The sequence below is a fragment of the Mastigoproctus giganteus genome, chromosome 13 (assembly GCF_048544385.1).
Source record: "Mastigoproctus giganteus isolate SK-2022 chromosome 13, ASM4854438v1, whole genome shotgun sequence".
NCBI lineage: Eukaryota > Metazoa > Arthropoda > Arachnida > Uropygi > Thelyphonidae > Mastigoproctus > Mastigoproctus giganteus.
This window is the reverse complement of record NC_143587.1, coordinates 151,099,675-151,115,624: the sequence shown is the minus strand read 5'-3', so window position 1 is coordinate 151,115,624 and position 15,950 is coordinate 151,099,675. Positions and strand designations below refer to the sequence as shown.

Genomic DNA, 15,950 nt, shown 5'->3' with positions numbered 1-15,950 from the left:
GCAAAGTCTGCTACAGTATCTTTCTCAAAGCAGTCATGATCAGTTGATGGCTAAACACACAATCTAAAGAGAAATCCACAGAAAAAAATGTTAGTTAAGCTAATGTTTAAAAGCATACTTCACAGGTAAACCATCCCATAGCTCTGTGTTAACATAAAATGTGTATTTTGTCAGCAAAATTTAATTTCTAATACAGTGTGGACTTTCAGAAAAAGCAGGAGATTTAGAGAGTGAATTTTAGAGGCCAATAAGTATTTTATACTAATTAAAAGATAATTTTCAAGATTTGGACCAGAATGGATGTCAGATAAACTGATGAGCTTAGTAGCTGAGTAAAAAAAAAAAAAAAAAAAAATGCATGGGATGATTATAAAGTGTCAAGCGTTATACACTAAGTAAAAACTAGTGTATAACCATGTTACTTTATTATTATTATTATTATTATTAGCCCAAGGAAGCCTGAGGCTTATGCTGCACCAGCCAAAAAAAAAAAAAAAAAAATTCCCTATCTGAGAGAGAGAGAGAGAGAGAGAGAGAGAGAGAGAGAGAGAGAGAGAGAGAGAGAGAGAGAGAGAGAGAGAGAGAGAGAGAGAGAGAAGTAGAAAGGAATCACCAAGAAAGGGAAGAATGATGATATCTAGCTCAGGACCCTGGGTGTGCCAAGCCCATACTCACCAGATGTGAGCCCCTGGGGATAAACCCTCGTTACTCGAGGGTTTAGGCAGACTAAGGCAGATTATGACAAATCCTTGGCTAAGAGTGTAAAGAAAAGCAGTAAGAAACTTTTCACTTATGTTAACACTAGATGCAATGGAAAGGAATGAATCACACTAGTCCACTGGATGAGAATGGAATAATTATTGATGCTCCTTTACAGATAAACTGAATAAATTTTGTGTTTACATTCACACTTAAAAGTTTTTAGTGATGCAGTTAGCAGAAAGCTATTAAATACTGATTTTAGAGTTAACCCTGTTTTGGTGACCCAGAAAAGGAAAGCTGAAGAGAGAAAGTTCTATTTTAAATATTCTTTTAGGCGTGGTGTGCAGGTATATCAAGAAATTTGAAATTTGTGAAATGAGCACTTCAACTTACCTGCAATTCTTAAAGAATTGCAGATTATTCTCAGATATTTCTATGGTACCACCTGCTCTTCAGTAACTGTAAAGATGGCAGAACTGGTAAATTATGGTGACTTCATTTACATAGTTGTTAATTTGATTACACATTTCTTACTTATTAATATTTAGCCTTTAGTAATTATATGCATAATAGATCCTGAATTCATTAACTGATTGATAGCCATCAGGTAAAGATTAATTTTAGCAGTTTAAATAATTTTTAAATCAGGTAATAATTTGGTTAATTAAATTAAATTTAATAAAATTGAACTTAAATAAATATAGCCATGAATACTTACATTCTTGTAAGTATTCATGCCTTGCATATCAAGACAGTGGTTTGCAATTAATGCACAATTACTCACACATGCATGTGCATAAGGAAGAGGAGGGAATTTGTTATGTAAACTTGTACTCCCAATTACCCATTAACACACACCTGATGTCATATTTCTGGTGTTTTTAGAGCTGAAGATATGGATGAACAAAGTGACAACCATTTCCAGCGACGGTGTATGATGGAGTCAGTGGTGTATTCGGACTGGAACAAAGTTCTGGTACTTTTTTCTAAATGTTGTTTATTAACGGTCCACCATTAGAATTATGGAATCCAAATTTTTATGTCCAAACTTGGTTACGGTCTCATCGTTCTGCTGTTGACCAACAAACAAAAAGGGCAGTCACACAAGAATATGGAATCGATCCTCTATGGAAATTTCTATGATTTTTCTGAACAGTATTTTTTATATTATTTTGGAGTTTTTGTTTCACTTTTTTTTTCTTTTCTGATTTTTAAAATTTATCTTTGTTTTTTACTTTTGAAAATTTTTATTTAATAGTTATAAATAAATACTGAACAAATATTCTTATCTTTGACTTCATAGTTAATCATAGTAACTATTCGTAGTTAATCAACAAGCGTTCCGGTACTATTTTTTTTTTTTTTTTTTAGCAGTACACCTCTGGATGGAGTTTCTGTTCAAATCAGGTGATTGGTTGGCCACATTTATCCATCAAACTCCTAGCAGTCCATGGGGACCAGAAAATTGATCGAAGTAATGTCCGGAGGTGGCTCAAATGGTTTTGGGAAGGTGATTTTGACATCAAGGACAAACCAAGAATTGGAAGACTAATGTCTGTCACAAACAGTGGAAACGAAAAAAACAACTGATTTGAAATGTCAAGTGCATAATCAGCAGACAAGTGACGGATGCTGCGAAAATGTCAAAGGGAAGTGACCATTAACAGACTGTGGTACAGAAAAAGCTATTCGTGGTGGGTGCTTAAGTTGCTCACATGAGAGATGGTGGCTGCGAGGAAAGAGATTTGTGAAGATCTTCAGGAAAGGTTTTGTGCTGGCAGTCCTGAGTTCTCTAATGTAGTCATCACGTGATGAAACATGGCTCTTCCATTTTCACCCACAAACCAAATGACAATGTATGAAATGGGCACACCTAACATCACCCATAAAGAAAAAGCCAAAACTTTCCAAACCATCGATTAAAAACTCATTGGCTACCTTCTTCTTGTATCAAAATGGCATCATTTTTATTGACTTCTTGAAAAGTGGAACAACCATGAACAAAGAATGATACTGCTTGTCCCTAGAAAAGTTTAATCAAGCTCTGAAAAACCAAAGCCCAGCTAGGGTGGAGCATAATGTCTCACCCACTCTTTAGCATTGACCGCGTGCCATGAGTGTTTTTTTTTTTTGTTTGGTAGAGTGAAGGCATACCTGCATGGTAAGGTGGTTGAGAGTGATATGGAACTCATTCTGATGTTAAACATTGTTGTAAACATCAGCTTCCTGATTTTTATCAAAGTGTATTCCCTGCCTGGAAAGAACACTGGAGAAACTGCAGCGAGCATGGTGGTTCTTACATTGAGTAATATTTTTACAAAGTTGAAAGTATGTATTTTATGTATGTGAAGTATGGTTGTGCAGTATCTCAGATAAAGATGTTACAACTTATAGTGTGTTACTTATTCATCTGCTCTTGTATTTATATGTTCTATAGTATACTCTCAAAATTATCAATTTCTGAATCAAAACCGGGTTGTCTCCTGTGGCCAGTCATAGTTTATATATGAGAGTGAGGATATTCAGAGAAAACTCAACAGAAACAATTAAAACAACAAAACAGATATTTCAACACATACTCATCTGACAAAGAGCCAGAAAAAAGAAAAAGAGTACATTACCATCTGTGTCTTAAAAAGGGCCTTCTCCACTTCACCCATGACAAAAAGAAGACCCTTTCCACTAAATATCCACTGTATAATTTACAATGCAAACACTGCCAAAAATCATGTATTGGACAAACTTGTAGAAGATTGTTTAAAAGAATTAAAAAACGTAGCCCCTGGCCTAATAACAAAATGCGATCCTGTATTCCACACCTGGTGCAAGGATCACCAATGAGATTTCAAGAATACCTCTGTTCTAACTACTGTGGAAACGAAAAAACCAACTGATTTGAAATGACAAGTGCATAATCAGCAGACAAAGTGATGGATGCTGCAAAAATGTCAAAGGGAAGTGACCATCAACAGACTGTGGTACAGAAAAATCAGGAAATACAGAATGTTCAAAGAATCATTTATTATTGTTATAACCAACACTATTAACAAAGGCATGCAGATTAACATTAACCACATGCATATTTTCAAGAGTAAAAAAACAAAAAGCAAAAAAAGAAACCATAATAATTATACCTTGATTATAAAATTTCCATCCTCCCCTTCTAATGTAATCTTGAAAGCCCCCCCCACACACAATTAAGACACAAAGATTAGTCGCCAAACAGTTCTAATCGTGTAACATCCAAACTGTTATTCTCTCTCTCTTTCTCTCTCTCAGATAAAACTGATTGGTTCCAGGAGACCTTAACTTGAGTTATGATTAAAAAATTCTTAGTTTGAAAGTACAGTATAAAGCATAATTAGTTGTAAACTGCTGTCTTGAACATTCACTCCAAAAATTTGTCCAGTTCTTCCTTGAGGCACCTCCGTCGAAAGGTCAGGGAATGTCCACCGCATAGCCCCCGAGCAATATGACCTTAGTTGCTAATGCTCCTAAAAACCAAATAACAAACAAACAGTTCTTCCTTGAATTTATTTAAGCTATCAACTTCCACAATTCATTTTCCTTTTCCAGTTCGTCTGAGTTTTCTTTCCGGCTTTGTCTTTGTTAGGTCTTTTAGCAATGCTAAGTTTTTAAGATGAATGGGGAACTAACCCATTGCATCAACCCCCAACCTGGAGGGCCAGGGTACCTCTCTTAGTCTGGCTCTTCTCTATAGATCTTCCCTGGCTTGGGTGGCCCTACCAGTAGCAAGCTACTGCTGAAAAAAGAAAAAAAGAGTACATTACCATCTATGTCTATAGTTCACTGAAGCACACAAGCCCCCCCCTACCAACGACAAGGTGTAGATACCTGTGGGGGAGGAAACCTGATTTTGAATATTTGAGTGATGCTGGAATGCACAGGGTTTAAATACAAGCCAATATCAAGTTTTATCAGAATCAAATGAATTAGGAATGGATGTGATTGTTTTGTTGGAAACAAAGAAGAAAGGAAAGGGTGAGGAAACAATTGGAGAGTATGTCCATCTGTGTAGTGGGGCTTGATAGGCATAGGCGAGCCAAGGCAGGAGTTTTCATACACACAAAAGAATCAGAAAATTTATGACAAAGTGGGATCTTTTGAATGAATGAATTTTAACTGTGGAATTCAAGATATTTGGAAGAGGAATCATGATTGTTGGAGTTAATATGCCTAATGACACTCCTACAGAGTTTAAAGAAGGGTTTTGGAAAGAACTGGGAGATGGAAGAAATACCAAGCTTTAGAGAAATCTTTTTGATGGGTTACCTGAACACAAGAGTTGAACAGACTGAAGATAGTAAAGTTATCTTTATTGCATAGAAAATGCATATGCCGTACACACGGCATACCCTTCACGGCTACAAGCCAGGGGTTGTTTGAAGTTGTTTGAAGATTTGGAGAAAATGAAAAGAATGACAATGGAGAAAGATGAATTGAACTGTGTGAACAGCTCAAACTGAAGATTAGTACTTTTTTTTCCTTTTTTTTAATCAATACCGAAAGATACATGAAACGAAGAAACTGAAACAATAATAGACTTCGTAATTTTTAAACAGCAAAGTACAATCCAGGTTAAAAATGTTAGAATCCAAAGAGGAGCAAACTGCGGGTCTGATCACTTTCTGGTGAAGGCCGCATTAGCATTTCCATGGATCTACCAAAAAGGAAAGGAAGGAAATAATTAAGAATCCAAAAATTAACAAATCGATGATAATAGATTTAATATTGAATCCCTAAAGGAGGAGGAGTAGGAGGAGAGCATTGTGGATCTCTACAGAAGAAGACTAAACCATGAGTTACAGCTAGGAAAAGAATACAAATGACATTTATGAGTACTTAAAAACAACAGTAATGAAGATCGCAGAAGAAGTATTGGGCAGAATGGATAAAAATATACTAAATACTTGGATGAATTCGGAGTTAAAAGAATTAATAAAGGAAAAAAAAGATGCATACCTCAGGTGGCCTAGCTCTAAAAGTGATGAACAAATGAGCATCTATAGGGAGAAAAATAAAGTAAGGACTAAAATTGACAAAGCAAAAAATGAGGGATGGGGTTAGAACCTGTGTGGAAGTAAACAGCAAGATAGGATGTGAGAGATCTGCTGCAGCGTGGAAGTTGCATAAACAAAAGGTTAATCTGGGTGTAATAAAATTAGAAGAATGGTATAGATATTATGAAGGAAACGGAGAGGAATTTAGAAATAACAAAGATATAAATTAGAAAGAGTTAGGAATGAAGACATAAGAAAAAGCAATGGATTCTCAAATAAACATGAATGACAAAATAGAACAAAAAAAGATTAGAATGTTATGAGAATGGGGGAAGAGAGGCTACCTAAAAAAGCAATGAAATGGATACACTCTAGAAGGAAAAGGAGAGGAAAATCTAGAAGCATATGAATGGAGGGAGTGAGGGCTGCTATGGAAAAGAGGAAACTGAAGAATGGAGACTGGGAGGACAGAAAAGAGTGGAGGAACAAAATTAAAAAAAAAAAAAAATATATATATATATATATATATATATGTAGTTATTATAGTAAAAGTATAATTTATACTTTTTATACTATAATTTATACTATATAGGTACTGAATATCTATATAAACATAACAGTATACAGCAGGCCATAAGGCCAAAATAACTTATAAAGACCTAAGATATGTTTATATACATATTCAGTACATATATAGTATAAATTATACTTTTACTATAATAACTAGATTACAGACTGATGTAATGTTCAATCTGCTATTGATGGCATTAATCTGATCTGACATAACTTTTACATTTATCCCAGTTATTCTTAATAAATATATATATATATATATATATATATATATATATATACACACACACACACAGTGCATTCCGGTTATTTGGGACACATCGGGACTAGTGCATTTTGGCCCGATTAAGCGGCTGTCCCAATTATCCGAAGTTTCATGTAAATAGTTAAAAATACAATGTACCACCCCTTTTTTTACAATTGGTTCACTGTACAATCAAATCACGTTACGAGGAACTCAACATAGTAAAGTACCGTTCACTATACGATGTGTAGCAAGCGCCGGTCATTGTGATCACTTTTACGAATTGAATTTTAATTCTATTAAACAGCGATTCTAATTAGAGAAAATAGGAGGAATATTATCCACAGGCTATAAAAGTAAAGATATATTAAACGCAAATTTACCCTTTTTAACCTTACCAATTAAAAAATTAAATGATACATGAAAATCGGAAGAATATACGTGATAATCGGAATAATTAATATGTACTGCAATATGTACATACAAACTAGTTGACATTTCTGTTCACTGACATTTGTGGGTGGGGGTTAAAATTTAAAACAGTAAAAAGATAAGCAATCAATAACAAAGAACACAGCACACACAAATTGCAAGTAAAACAATATGCGCAAGTGAAAACGGAGTAACGACTTACAAAGTTTTAAAAATAGGAATGAAGAGAAGATCTGAAAATTAATTATTTTATATGATTGAAGATTTCATGGAAGTGTAAACACATTTCACCATAATAACCCACAGAATTCCAGCTGTCGGTATTATCACAAATTCAGTAAGATCGAGTTTACTGTCCATTTATGATAGTTTTCACTAACAGAAAAGCCCAATAAAGAGGTGACTGCTAATTGTTTTATGGTTGTGACCTCCAGAATTTCAACTGAACCACGTGGTACCGTCGGCGACAATCGTAGGGTAATCTCCAGTGCTGCGGTCTCCTGCCCTGATTAAACGGCATGCTGTCCCAATTAAGCAAAGTAAACTCTGGCTATTTTCTCGATCGGTTTCTGTTTTTCAAGATTTGCCCCAAATAAACGGCTGCCGCGATTAACTGGTGACCCAAATAACCAGAATCCACTGTATATATATTTTACTAACTCTAATGACTACTTCATATTTATTTTATTTTCATATTTATCTATTTTATTTTTAATGTCATTACTCATACGTATGTAAATCAGATGGTAGTAGTGGGTTTGATGTGCTTAAGCTGCACCTATACTGCCATCTATAAATATATTTGCTATTTTCTGTATCTGTATAAGTTGGTGGTGTGGCTTTGCTCTGGAGTTCTAGTCTGTTCTGCATAAGGACCACTGCAGAACTGTGGACAGGCTCCCAGAGCAGGTCATGGGGTCTTGTCATTGACAAGACCCCATTACCTGCTCTGGGAGCATGTATGCACTGCTCAGAAAACTTTATATCTGATTGCACAATTACCCCAGGTCTTCTTCATTCTCCACTACTCTGAGTGTAGTACCACACAGTTGGTGCATTATTCTGGGGGTATGTGAGACTGATGGTATTATAGGGACAGCATTACAAGAATGTAAGTATTCTTTACTTTCCATTTACTTAAGTTTAATTTTATGACATTTAATTTAATAAACTAAATTATAGCTTACTGTAGTATTATAGCAAAGTGCCAAAAGTGCTGTGGCTCGGGGGTGAACCAAATGGGGTGATTCTCTAACACTTCACGGCCTAAAAAATGTGCAACTTGTGCAATGTTTGTGGATTATCTGGAACAGAACATGATATAGCCAAGGAGGATGTCTTTGTGTTAGGTGCAAAGAATTCTGATGGGCATATTGAGAGTTTGAAGAGTAGGGTATATGCCCTAAAAGGAGAAGGTAGATGCCCTGGAAAAAATCTTTTCCATAGAACATAAACACTCCAATTAGAGCTGTAAATTGGCCCCCATTTGAACCCCAGGTTAATTGCGCGTAGGTGAGGCTTATCACCTATCCACACAGTACCTGGATGTCCAAAACCAAATTGTCCACTAGCAGAGTTATTAACACCGTGAATGTAAATACAAAGGTCATCATCACCATGCAGATATATTGCATTCCACTAAAACGAGATTTATTTACAAGCATGGAATATAACGAGAAACCACAGGGTTAATATTCACAATGAAAGAGGCTGTATATACAGTAAACCATAATACAGTTACGTTCCTGAGAAATGCCGCAAATACTGAGTTACGGCTCCCATAATAAAGGGGTTCCGTTCCAAAGTATGAAATATATAAGAAAAACTAGTCTAAAATTTTGTCTATGTATGTATTATATGTACCTTCATAATATGACTGTACATTGACAGTACATAATGAAATGCAAGCATAAGGCATCGAAATGAAAATAAGAAACAATTTAATATTAAATGTAATATTTATTAGAAATTTCAAACAAATCTTTCAAACCAGTGCCTTTGCTAGCAAAAAAACTTATCCCGTCAGTGCTATCACTAGTTTCGCTAAAGTTTTAATAAAGGAGTTTTGCCTTTTCACGAATGATGAGTGAACTTAATGTAATTTTATTTTGAGTTCGGTCTTCTATCCACAGATTTAAAGCCTTTTCCATTTTTTCTTATTTAACATCACGAGTTACAGAGCAAATTTTTGAAGCAATTAGCGCGTTTTCACGGACACTACGGCGGATTTTTTCTTCCGATTTCTTGATTGATTGTACCGTTGACTCATTCATTTTATAATATTTTGCCACTGAGGAGACACTTTCACCATTAGAAATTTTGTCTAATAACTCAATTTTATTTGCTAATGTCATCACCTTCTTTGATATTTTCACATTTCCCTTGTTATTCGTAGCCATATTTTTGTACGGGTTAGAAAGAACTTGTCCACAATAAAGTCACTTTCTTCCATTAACACACTTGAAAAAGTCTGTTTTACACTGCAAAACGGTAGATTTATCACTTTTGTAAGCATATCAATTTATAAATTTATTCAATTTTTAAGCATATAAATTAAAAGCAAACGACGAAACCTTCCATGACAAGCGCATAACACATACTGAACAAGGATTAGCGAGAAACATCCACGCTTGCGATGTTGTCCCTCCTCTCTCCCACCCACTGAGCGCTGTTTTGACCGGGAAAGATAATTTTAGCCACGCCCATGTTTTTTTATGGCGGAAAATGTTCACGACGCTTTAAAATTCACATTTTTTTAGGTTTCATTTTATATTAAATCAGCAACTGCGAATACAGATACCGCGAATAGCAGGGGTTTACTGTATTTTTAAATAGTTATTCCCAAGGGCACATACAGGGCTGTCGTGCCTTAGAAAAGTGTTGCCAGTCTCACCCCCTAGAGATAACATGTTTAATTTTAAGATCTATCATTTTAGTTTAATTTTAATACTACCAAGTCAATTTATTTATATTATTTTTCATTGGATTAAATTGATATCATATTGTATCTTCTTCCCACAATAATACAAGCAAAAATATACAATTCCCCGAGCTTTAAATTACAATTAACACCTAGCCCACTCTCAAGATCAAAGAAACAGTTTTTACCTACGGCAAGGTAAACTATCACGCCACAGATAAAACCTGGTACGTCTGCACAACAAATAGTAAAACCTAGTGAAGGCAGGAAAATTGAACATTTTCAGGCTGACCGCCACAGGATATGCAGGTGAGGTACTATGATATTTTAATCTGATACATACCCATAAGGCTTTGAATCTCCTATCACAGTTTGCTGTCATATATACGAAAACCACCCTGTTTATTTAAAATTAAGTACATATATAAAAATGTACCCTTATTATTCCAAATTATTCAAAAGTAATTACCTAAAGTTAACCTAGCAAAACTGGTATAGAGATTACAGAAACGGGTATGTATAATACATTCCTCTAGTATGGCTATATGTCTGCTCAAAGCCCCTTAGGAAGTAGCAGAGGTATGGCCATGAGGGAGAATGTTAATTTCCACCAACTTTGCTAATTTTCTCCAATTTACTTTAAATTTACATTAATTTGTTGTTTTTAAATGTATCTAAGTTATATATTTTTATATATAAGGCTATCCATATCAGAGCTAGATTTATATACAGTGAAACTTCTCCTAACGGACACCTCTCGTTAACGGACATCTCTCTACAACGGACATTTTCAAATTCCCCAACTCACCTCCATTGGTTTTAACGTGTTTGCAGCTTCTGTCTAGCGGACATTCTCTGTAACGGACGCGGACAGGCAATCTGCACTCTTTCGTTTAGATTAGCACTTAATTTGATCTCCCCATAACGGACTGCAGGAGAGCTCATGACCCTTTTTCTAGGAACTTTTCTTCATATATTGCCTCAGTCTATTTTCTATTTCCAATTCTCTGCATTTTATCAAGGTTTACGTCGCGGTTGTAAACCGTTTTTCAAGAATTTTTAAGGCATGTGTAAAACTTCTGATGAATTTGGTGTGTGCAGGGGGCGGGGTGAATTTGGTCGGCCTTTCGTCTTTTGAGTTTCAGTTTTCAGTTTTGTTCAGTGTCGTGTGAAGTGCACAATATCTTCTCGTAAACATTTAACTTTAAAAGATAAAGTCGAACTCATTAATGCGTATGATCGGCAAAAAAATAGTGTTCGCAATCTCGCTGCAAAATTCAAAATCGGGAAGACGCAGGTAAGCGACATCCTAAAGAAAAAAAATGAACTGCTCAAACAATTTTGGCAACACGGAAATGATCAGGTTCAAAAACCATTTCCGAAAACTGTTGGACTTCAAATTGACAGTGTTACGCATGAGTGGTTTTGTCGCGAACGTGCTAAAAAAATTCCCATTAATGGGGCCTATTATTAGGGAAACGGCTTTGGAGGTTGCGAAATCTATGGGAGTAAATGAGTTCAAAGCTTCTGTGGGATGGTTAGACAAGTTCAAAACTCGGCATAAAATTTCTTGGAAAACCGTAAGTGGTTTTCTGTTGATACTGGGGTTGTAACAGAGTGGACCGTCAAATTGGAAGAGTTATGTCGTGATTTTGAAGCTAAGGATATTTACAACTGTGAAGAAACAGGGTTGTTTTTTAAAGCTCTTCCTGAAAAAACAATGAGTCTAAAAAACGAAAAGTGCCAGGGCGGAAAAATTTCTAAGGAACGCTTGACTGTACTATTGTGTACAAATATGCTGGGAGACTTTGAACGACCTCTTGTTATAGGAAAACCACAAAATCCTCGTTGTTTCAAGGGCATAAAGTTGAATCTTTTGAATGTTGATTGGAAGTCTAATAAAAAAGCGTGGATGACACGAGATATCATGAGGGAATGGATAAGTCACTTTAACCAAAACATGATTCGTCAAAACAGAAAAATTATTCTTTTCATGGATAATGCTGCATCTCACCCGCACATTGAATTGTCCAACATTCAAATCGTTTTTCTTCCACAAAACACATCTGCAGAGTGTCAGCCCTTGGATCAAGGGATAATAAAAAATTTTAGACTTCACTACAGAAAACGTGTTTTAAGACATCTCATTGCAAACATGAACGATGTAACATGTGCGAGTGACCTTGCAAAGAAAATCAGCATCCTAGATGCGAGTCAGTGGATTTCCTCTTCAGTAAACGCAATTAGAAAACAAACTGTCGTGAACTGTTTTGTAAAGTCTGGCTTCTCAAACGCAAAAATTGAAGTTGTGAACAGCAATGTGGAGCACCAAGAATAACAAGAACTTCAACATCTATTGATAATGTACGATACTTCAGCTACAAGTGACCCTGGCTACAAAGATATAGACTCGAACCTCACTACAGAAGATGGTGCTCTAGATATCAACGACATTATCATCGATATTTTTCAAGAAGTTCCTCATGAGGATGAATAAATGGAAGGAGATCATTCTGTCGAAGAACGTATTAACGACGAACCACCGATGAAAATAGAAGAAGCGCTCATACAAATCAATCGTTTAAAAATGTTTTTCGCCTCTGAAGAAGATACTGAAGGACTTTCGATGGTTTCTTCACTCCAAACAAATGTTGAAAACAAAATTATCAGCCGGAAGAAGGTGCAGAAGAAAATAAGTGATTACTGTATGTATTTTGCTTAAGATAAAGTCATAATATGCATAGCACAATTGTATGTATATTATTTACAAAAATATTGTGCAAAATCTGTATATAATTTAATTTAATTTTACCTTAAACGTTTAACGATTTTTCTTTCTTTCTTTTTTTTTTTTCCTCCCTCAGACTTCTTGTTAGCGGACACCTCTCTGTAACGGACGCATTTTCGTTCCCCATGGCTGTCCGTTAAAGGGAAGTTTCACTGTATAACTAGTGGGTTGGTTGGGGTCACTACAAACCTATACTCCCAAGTAGTACCATAATTTAATAAGTAATAATGTATAAATAAGTTAAGTATATATATTTATGAGGTAGGAGTAATAAATCTATTGAAAAGTGCAAAGATGGAGGTGTAAATTACACAAAATGCCAAAACCTAATATGAGAAGGATAACAGAAATTGGAAATATTGAAGGCAGGAGAAAGAATGTGAATATCCTATATGATATAATGAATTAAAATTATAGTCCCAATTGGATAGCCAATTAGATAGAAAGGAACTGTAAAGCAAAAGTGATTAGTTTAATATATGAAGTAATAGCAACTCGTCTTATCAGGGTTCGACGCGGTTTTCTCTTAATATCCGTGTAAATCAACACGAAGCCTCAGTTCGTGCTTCTCGTTCAGCAGCGTCAGAATTAGCCTTTCATGCCATTAACGAAAAACATACTTTTTTATTTAACGAGGCCAAAATACTTAACGTTCAACGTAATTATACGCGACTATTAATTGCAGAAACCGTTGAAATTAAATTACACGAGAATTCTGTTAATGTTCGGCGGCCATATTTGATCTCCGATGCGTGGACCTTTACGCGCATGCGCGAAGACACATAATCACTATTTAAGTTGCAGGTTTAGCGGGATTCGGTAATTTTCATTCCTGTGATCACGACAGTCGGTCGAAAAGCATTGTCAGCTTCAGGAAGGAAAATCGTTTTGAATATTTTCGTTAGATTCTTTTAATTGCGTTAATTTGAATTTTAATTGTTTTGAATTGATTTTGAATTGTGTTAAATTGATTATTTAATTATTTATATTTTACTTTAATTATTTATATTTTACTTTAATGTACCAGTAAGTTGTCGATTTTTTCGTTTTTTTCCGTTTTAATTTCTGGAGGGTATCATACGGAAGTGTTCCACGTACTATATTGAGGTAAACTCCTCTTATTAATTTACTAATATTGAGTATTTCAGCTCTGATTCATACTATCTAGCAAGTATTACATAAGGGCGGGATAATTTGTTATAGGTCCAAAAAGGGAGGAGAAAATTTCAAAATTGAAATCTGATGCTATCTAAAATAAATATTGATACATAATCATGTATTTCATCAGGAGACTACACCTAATCATGTATCAAAAACTGCATTTCTATACTTATCCGTATCTATGGAAGAAAAGGAAATTTAAAAATTTATTTAAAAATTAGTGAGAGCAAATAGGAGGGCAAAGCAGCAGAACTTCCACAAAAATATGAACAAGGTAGCCCAAATGCAGTGTATGTTGTAAAACTCTAGTCCCAACGTAGTGTGTGTGTTGTAAAACATAAGAAATTAAATTAAAATAAGAAGTAATAAAATTAAAGTAAGTGCTTACAATGTAACCTAGATGCAATAATAGGTGCCTATAAGTGAAAATTAGCAAATGGCATGATTTAGAAAAATTTGTGTAACAATGTAAAATTTGAAGATAATGCAAGCAAGTGGTATAAGGCAAGGGAATGAAGCAAAGAGAGGAAGGGGATGAAAGTGTAGTTTAAAAATGGTGATTATAATTGCTTATAATTCATTGAAACCCAGCTGTCAACACTTTTAGATCTAATGTTACTATATCTAACATAGAAACCCATGATTTCACAAATCTTTTTACTTCAGTACCTCACAACTTACTTGTATATGTGCTTAAACAGCTTTATCACAAATGCAAAGACAAATTATATTAATGTGTATACTTAATAATTTTATATTTGATGCCAAACATACATACAAACAGACCATTGGAGTACCCATGGGTTCTCAAAATTCCAGTTTAGTTTCAAATTTATTCTTACACTACTATGAAGATGTATATACTACAAGCAACCCAAATCGTAACTTTTTAGCATTTCGATATGTAGATGACATCCTTGTTTTAAACATAAATTTTGAACCCATATCTAAAACGATATAAAAACTTATATTGAATAAAGAGAATACAGTCAGTCCTTGTATAGCACGATAGTTGTGTTCATAGAAACCCTCTTGCAATGCAAAATCGTGCAATATAAACAACAGGCCCTATGGGAAAAACAGGGTTAGGTGCCGGCCACCCAAGATTGAACACACATTTGTAACCAAAACATTACCAAACACAATAAATAATCGTAATAAAATGCTTATGTATTTTATTACAACTATTACATAATAAAATATTGCTAATGCTTTTGCTTCTATCGTGAGCAAACTTGTTTGATTTTTTATCCAAACAGATGACAGCCGTTCCATCTCTTCCAATTCTTTGTGTCTTAATCTAATGGATTTTAATTACACTTTGAGTTGTTCCTGCTATGAAAGTTGTTTTTATTTTCTCTGCATTCTTTGTAATTCTCGGTGTTGTCTCATTTAGGTCTGTAGCATGTGCAGTATCACATGGTCTTTCATTTCGCTCAAAGCGCTTCACAATTTCATATTTTTTCTCTATCGACAGAGGTGGACTGGCCATAAGCCTTACCAGGGAAACCCCTGTGGGCTGGAGGCCGGTGTGATTTTGGCCATAAACCATAGTATGAGTCCACTACAAATTTTCCCGGGTAAGAATTTTTGAACCAGTCCGCCTCTGTTTATCGATATTGCTTTTCTTTTCCTCTGTGAATCTGCAGTGTCTTCACCAGGAACACCTTTTAAGTATTTTACTCATTTTTAGGGAATAAAACACAATTACAAAAGGAGGAAGCACGCTTGATACACATGAACAAAGCTGCGCGCACGTAGCAACTGAATAAACAACGCCGTAAAGTCAGAGATACACTATTAACACCTCACATTTTACTCAAGCACATTTCTAGGGGTTACTACCATAAAACAATAAAAACAATTTCCATTTACGTTTCTGCTAGTGGAATCTGTTATAAACTGGTAGTAAACTCGATATAATTGCATTTGCGATTATACCGATAGCTGGAATTGTGTTGGTTTTTACGTTATTATGGTGAAATGTGTTTCCCCTTCACTGATATAAAACACATAAATACATTTTCAGAATCTTCTCATTCCTATCGTGTTGCGTTCAGTTGGGGTGATTCCGCGTTCAACTGCCATTTCTTGTAAACACAAAGGCAA

At 35.0% G+C, this 15,950-nt stretch overlaps 1 protein-coding gene across 2 annotated transcripts in view; it reads left to right on the top strand.

The window, feature by feature from the left end:
• The window catches only part of Pat1 (Protein interacting with APP tail-1), a 246,621-nt gene that overhangs the window by 65,816 nt on the left and 164,855 nt on the right, over positions 1–15,950 (top strand). The gene's annotated exons all lie outside the window — the stretch shown is intronic.